The sequence below is a fragment of the Vigna umbellata genome, chromosome 4, assembly GCF_029865625.1.
Source record: "Vigna umbellata cultivar VRB3 chromosome 4, Vumbellata_1.0, whole genome shotgun sequence".
Lineage (NCBI taxonomy): Eukaryota > Viridiplantae > Streptophyta > Magnoliopsida > Fabales > Fabaceae > Vigna > Vigna umbellata.
In genome coordinates, this window is record NC_142168.1 from 69,820,529 (window position 1) to 69,827,337 (window position 6,809).

General features: G+C 32.5%; 1 long non-coding RNA gene across 1 annotated transcript; it reads right to left on the minus strand.

Moving 5' to 3' along the window:
- Window positions 1–6,009: 6,009 nt before the first annotated feature.
- LOC148201106 (uncharacterized) lies at window positions 6,010–6,439 on the minus strand. The gene is made up of 2 exons (XR_015785760.1): window positions 6,327–6,439; window positions 6,010–6,232 (listed from the first exon to the last, which is right to left on the minus strand). It is a non-coding gene; the product is annotated as an uncharacterized LOC148201106 (long non-coding RNA).
- Window positions 6,440–6,809: the final 370 nt, after the last annotated feature.

Consider the following 6,809-nt stretch of genomic DNA (forward strand, 5'->3'; position numbering starts at 1 on the left):
GATAGAGAAAAGGATGGAGTGAGAGAGATGAAAGAGAAATGGTTGAGAGGAATGAGAGAGGTGAGTAAGGGTTTGGTGGGTTTCTTGTTTTTTTTTTTAGTTTTGAGAATGAAAATTATTCAAATACCCTTGACCTTAAAACTTAGAATTCATAATATATGAGAGTATTTTTGTCTACTAAAACCCACTACACATTGCTAAAATGTACTAACTGAAAAATGACCGTACGCAAGTTAGCAAACCCCATATATATAATGATGTTCTTTCCATATTAAATATGGACAAATCCATAAATTTCTATTTTTGTTGTCATAATTTTGTAGCTTCACATATTTTTTATTTTTTCTAACTATAAGTCTATCTTTATATACAAAATTCTAAAATAGAATTGTTTACTATTATACTATAGGTTTCTTCTATTACAATCAAAGAAAATATTAGCTACATTAGACAAACTATACATCCAAACCCTCGCCACTTAGGGTCTGTTCCATTGATTGCTCATCTCCTTCTACTCATATTCATCAGGTGATCATTCAAAACATACAACAAAACAACAGGCAAACCACACAACAAGGGTAAGCTAATATTAAAAAACAAATGTCATTCATAAAGTAACATATAAGACTTTCATATTCAACTAAGCACAACACCTAAACATATTAGACATTTAGACTCAAACATCTGGATACATGCGTTATTGTCAAGCTATGATGGGTTATGCACTTGTAGTGGTGGAAAAGTTTACCCACCCCAAGCTATCACACATGGCTAGTCTGGTAAACAAAACCTTAGGCCAAGGTAAATCTCCTAGACTAAGACCTCCTACTACTCTCACCACATGTCTTACCCGTCTCTACATGAGAATAGATGACCATCAGAGTGTCAGGATTGTTAGTATTGTGGAGCTTAATTTAGTCTCATATCGCTTAATACTTTGAGATGTTGTTCTCTATTTAGTTGTATAAGCAACCCTCTATAAAGCTTGACATATACACCAAAACATAAATATACTTCCTAGTGTAGTCATAGACAAAGGCATTTGTACGCTGAACCGCGTTAAATTATTGTGTCATTTATTTATCTATTTCCTCTTTTATTGTCTTGTTCCTTACAAATCTTCCACATCAGAACAAGTTTGGTTTTTTCTTCTTAAGAATCTCTGTTAAGAGAAGTCGTGGGAGCTTTCTTCAAAAGCAGCACGAGCAATGACAATGAAAGAAGGGAAGGTGAAGACTGAGAAATTCGATGGCAGTGAATTCGGGTTCTGGAAGATGAAGATAGAGGAATACCTTTGTCAATAAAAGTTGTATTTACCATTAAGAGGGGAGAAGCCAGACGACATTGAGTAGTCATATTGGAAGTTGTTAGATCGACAAACACTTGATGTGATCTAGCTGACATTAGCCAAGAATGTTGCGTTCAACATCGTGAACGAGAAAACAATCGTAGATTTGATAATGAATGCAACTACATGATGACAACCTCCTTGGTTAGGTTGGGCCAAAGCTAGCAAATGTGCATATAAGGGTGTTTCCTTGGATGAATGGTGCAAAAATGTGGTGGTAAATGGTCCAAGGATGAAGAGCTAAGGTATGAATGAGGTAGAAGTTCAAAGCCTCTAGGAGATATGGTGGTGGTGGTGGTGTGGTGTTTGGTGGCTCCAAGAGAGGTCAGGCTAACTCAAGGAGGAAGGTAACTAGAAGGGTCTCTAGGATTATTTTAGTCTTGATCAACGAAGAGTATGACTATATTTTGGCAGCATAATATTACTTAATTCCAAGATGAAATACAATGGTGACGACACCTCTATTTATAGGCCAAGGGTGTTTCCCTCTAACCCTAAAAGCATGATCTCCCACCTTTTTTCTCATTGGCAAAAAGGCTTTCTAACATCTTCAATGATGGGAGGACATGTGGTCACTCACAAAACACAATCCTCTCCATTTCTAGAATGTCATGTGGCCACTACTAAAAGCAAATCCTCTCTAATGGTGGAGGGACATGTGGCCACTACCAAAAAGAAATTCTCTCCACTCCTAGGGTGTCATGTGGCCACTTCTAAAAAAATCCTATCCAATGGAAGCATGACACATTGCACACACTTTTCACTTGGTTTAGATATTTAACTTAAGGAAAATCCTATACTACTTAGGCCTTAATACAAGCTTTAAACAAACCTACACTACATGGCCAAATACAATGGCCTGATATATCCTACACTACTCTTCAATCCATGCTCCATGATGGCTCCAAAGGTGGTCCACAAGGTAGAATTGATGTCATCTTCATGGATGGCTTCCATTCTCTTGAAAGTGTTTGACCATGGATTTTCAATAATTCCCTCCCTCTTGAAAAGGATTTGCCCTAAAATATTCAACATGGAACAAGGCAAACTTCCTTATCTTCTTTGGAGTTTTGTGCGCTTCTCCACCTGAGTCAAATACCCATTTATAACACAAGTTAGAAAAAATGTTATAATAATGACTAAATGAAGAATATAGCTCTCAACACTGATACACCTTAAATCAAATTAATGATCAAGGTCTTGGAGAGTAGGAGCATCTTTGAACCTTTTATTTGTCTTGTGTTAGATGTATATGTTTGAAAGACTATGCATTCCAACACAAGAGTAAATTTTAAGGGATATGTCATCACTACACTAGGTGATAATGTAAATCAAGCTCCAAGTAGGAGAATTGTTAGTATTGTGGAGTTTAATTTAGTCTCTCATCGGTTAATACTATGAGATGTTATTCTCTATTTAGATCTACAAGCAATCCTCTATAAAGTTTGAAAGATACACCAAAACATAAATATACTTCCTAGTGTAGTCGTGGACATAGGTATTTGTACGCTGAACCACGTTAAATTCTTCTGTCGATTATTTCTCTCTTTCCTCTTTTATTGTCTTGTTCCTAACAAGGACAACACCTAATACTGAGATCCTACAAAATACATACCTACTTGAAACATCCATCAAGAATTTCACCTTAGAAACTCTTTCCAAACAATACTTTAATATACTTATAGAACCTCATGCATTAATCATCATAAAATTCAATATATATTACCAAAAAATTATTAAAGGATTAAAACATTTCCATTCATTAGAAATTCCAAACTCTATCACAAAATCTATATAGCTTTTTAAACTTACATACATGTATCTAAACCCTTTGCAACAAGCTTAAGTGCCAAAACAAACATTACAAAATCATAAAAGGAGAAAATTTCAAAATATGTAGAGTTTGGGAAAAATAGACTGCTTAAGCACGCCATGGTGTAGCTGAGCGCCAAAACTCTTGGCATTCTAGCGCTCGAGCGTTGCTTGGTGCCACTGAGCGCCACACCTGAAGTTTATAAACTTCATAGTTTGACCTAGATGCACCCAAGACCTATTCAAATGATCCAACTTATATCTTTGACATTAAAATTAATTTTAGAACATGTTGATCCTTCAAATTTGATACCAATTGGCTTATTTGGTTAGTGACTTGGTTTATTAGATAAACCCAACTATCCAAAAACACATACTTTATATTTGACATGCTACCAACTAGATTTTAGTGAACTTTTAGCTAAACAAGTCTCTAATGGACCAACAACATACCCTAGGGATCTGATTTATGCATGCAATCATTCCTTCAAAGTTTCACCTATCAAAACCCCTCTTTTTATACCTAAACTTGCATACCATGTTCCCTTTTTACTACTTTAAATTCTACAATAGTTTTGTACCTCATTAAACTTCAAAACAACATCATTCAGGATTCAAACAAATACCACTTCACAATCATACATAGAATAATGCTTCAATATACAACATTAACTCATCAATACACCAACATCATTCAACAATCATCTCAATTGATAACATATTCCACCAAACAGTAATCTTACAACTTCTCTAACATGCAATCATACTTCTTAACGCTAAATTAAAGCAATTATTAGCTCCCCTTACCTGGTTAGAAAGCTAAAACAGCTCTAGTAAGCAAACTACCTGTACCTCGGCTCAGATATCTCTATCTGTACATACAGATCATAAAATTTTGATCAAAGTAGGTCCTCATTGATCATGAAATAACTAGGAAAAGAGAGTTAATGACACATGCATTCAATCTATTTGCATGTGTCTTAAACTGAAAATCAAAAGACAAAAAGGAATAGAAACTAACTTACTCAATAATGAAAACTAAACAATTGAAAGTTAAGAACTTACGATAGTGATCGTCTTGGTACCTCATGATCGTTAAATATAAGTCTGAAGAGTTAAAACTTTTAGAGAGAGAGGAGAGAGAACTCAAATAGTGAGTTTTAGAGGAATGACGAGTGTTTTAGATAATGAAATGTGTTTATGAAATTCTATTTATATTTTTGAATTATTTTAACATTTAAATAATCTGTCTTATTATTTTAAAACATCTATCAACTATAATACTCTACTTTCTAGGTTCTTGCAAAAGTTATTCACAATTACTTTTACGATGATAATAATAATAATAATTGTATTATTTTTACTATAAAAAAATTAAACATGTTTTTCACAGTAACTATTAATAAAACTCAAATTAATTTAAAACTACCATCACTTAGCTACCAATAATTAATTAAAATAACTATTTTTTTTATAAATTATATTAATTTATAGATAAACTAACTCTAATGATACATGTCAAACAAAAGAGAAGAATTTAACAGGAAGAAGATGGAGTTTATATTCCTAAGGTAATTAAGGTCTAATAATCTATATCATAATTTTTTTTTAAAGTTTTTAGTTAGTTTTAACATTTTTTTAAAAATATAATTTAGTTTATTTTAAAAAAGTGATCACTTAGGAAATGTGACATCCGAAGTTATATGTTGTTTATTGTTTATTATTTTTATATGTATTGTTTTGGGTTAAATATGTTTTTAGTTCCTAAACTATTGGCCGTTTCTAGTTTTCGTTCCTCTTTCAAAATAAGGTACAATTTGGTCCTCATTCTTTTCGAAACTCTAGTTTTAGTCCTCGAAACTTTGGTTTTAGTCCTCAAAAACTAACCTCGAAAACTACCACATTTTTAATGGTGTTAGTTTTTGAGGACTAAAACCTCGAAAACTACTACAAAAACTGACCTTCGTTCAGATTAACCTCCACTCCACTCAACGCTTCAGCGTCGCGCTTCCAACGACACAAGGTCCCACAACTCACCCCATGCTTGAACCTTTTCCACACGCACATGCACCGGTAATTCACCCACCAACACACTCGCGCATCCACTCGAATAACAACGTCTTTCTGATTCCTAAAACACTTGCGCATCCACTCTTTCCCAACTATGAGATGACACGAGCCCTAGAATAGAAAAATCCCCCAATTTGATTTTGATTTCCCACTTGTAGAGATGATGCATGTTTCAGCAAAAACAACATTATCATTTTCCATATTTGTCCTTTCTTTAATTAATTTCAGCATAAATTATACTATATTTACTTCATTCTTTAATTTTGAATTTTAAAAAATTGCATTCACAGAGGCCACGTCACATACTCATTAACGTCATTTTATGAAATTGACAGAAAAGATTTATTTGCATCAAATTAACAAAAATAAGGATCTAATTAAGACTTAAAAAATAACAAGAGACCTATTTCCAATTCTTGATGAAAATAAGAACCTATTAAGACATTAAACCAAAATAAAATTAATAGAAAGTGAATAAAAAAGTTCCTGAATTGATGAGAAACTTCAAATTTAACAAAGGAAAAATAAAACAACATATATAATAGTCATAATTATTGGAAATATTAATATTTTACCATTTTTTTAATAGTAGAACGGGTTGAAAAACATAATTTTTGAAGTAAACAGGTGTCTTTTAGGGTGGGTTCAAATTTTGATCAGTGGTGCTAACCTCAAAACCCAGTTCTATTGATAAATATGTGATATAATAATGTAACGTAAATAGAATTATAATTTATTTTTCCTGAGGAGTCTTTTATCATATTAAACAGTCGTAAAAATCATACAAGAAATTGAAACAATTTATTTATGTTTACACAGGTAAGTTGTATTACAAAGCCGGAGGAGGTCGAGGAGGTTCTTGACTTATGCAGCAACATAGATTTATGCCTTGAGTAGTACACAGACCACCAAACTGTTTAAACCCTAAACCTACACAATAATTGAAACAAGCTTTTCCATCCGGACAATGCCCTTCCTTATGACAAACCACGTTCGCCCATCCTGAAATCATTACAATTTCATTACAAAATGCATGCAAAATCACAAATATACTCAAATATCACCACTTAATGCTTTCTGTTCATCATAGCTTTACCTGAACTCAAAAGCAAAGCAATACACACAATTCCAAAGATACAACTCAGACTCATTCTTCTCGACATCATTTTGCTGATATGAGATTCTCTTCTCTCGCTTTTTATGCTTATATATTTAGAATAAGAGCAGGGAAGATATAATAATTCCTAATTATTATTCTATTTAATAAAATATTTCAGTCAATCAGAAAAGAAGCGTTATGTAAATAATATCATTGATAATCAATGCAATACATATTCCTTCTTTATCAAATTTAACTTCCATTGGAGTTACTGAATAAGCCATTAATGATATAAGAAAAAAACTCAGAAATAGACAGAAAATGTTATAAAACATAATAAATAAATGAATAAGTAACTCTTACTTCTAGAAATAATCACATTATTTATTATTATGTTGGAAGGAAAATTATCATTTTCAAAACTAATAAATTAATAAATAAATATATTTATTGAGGAAAGAGATTAGAGTGGGGCAGTTT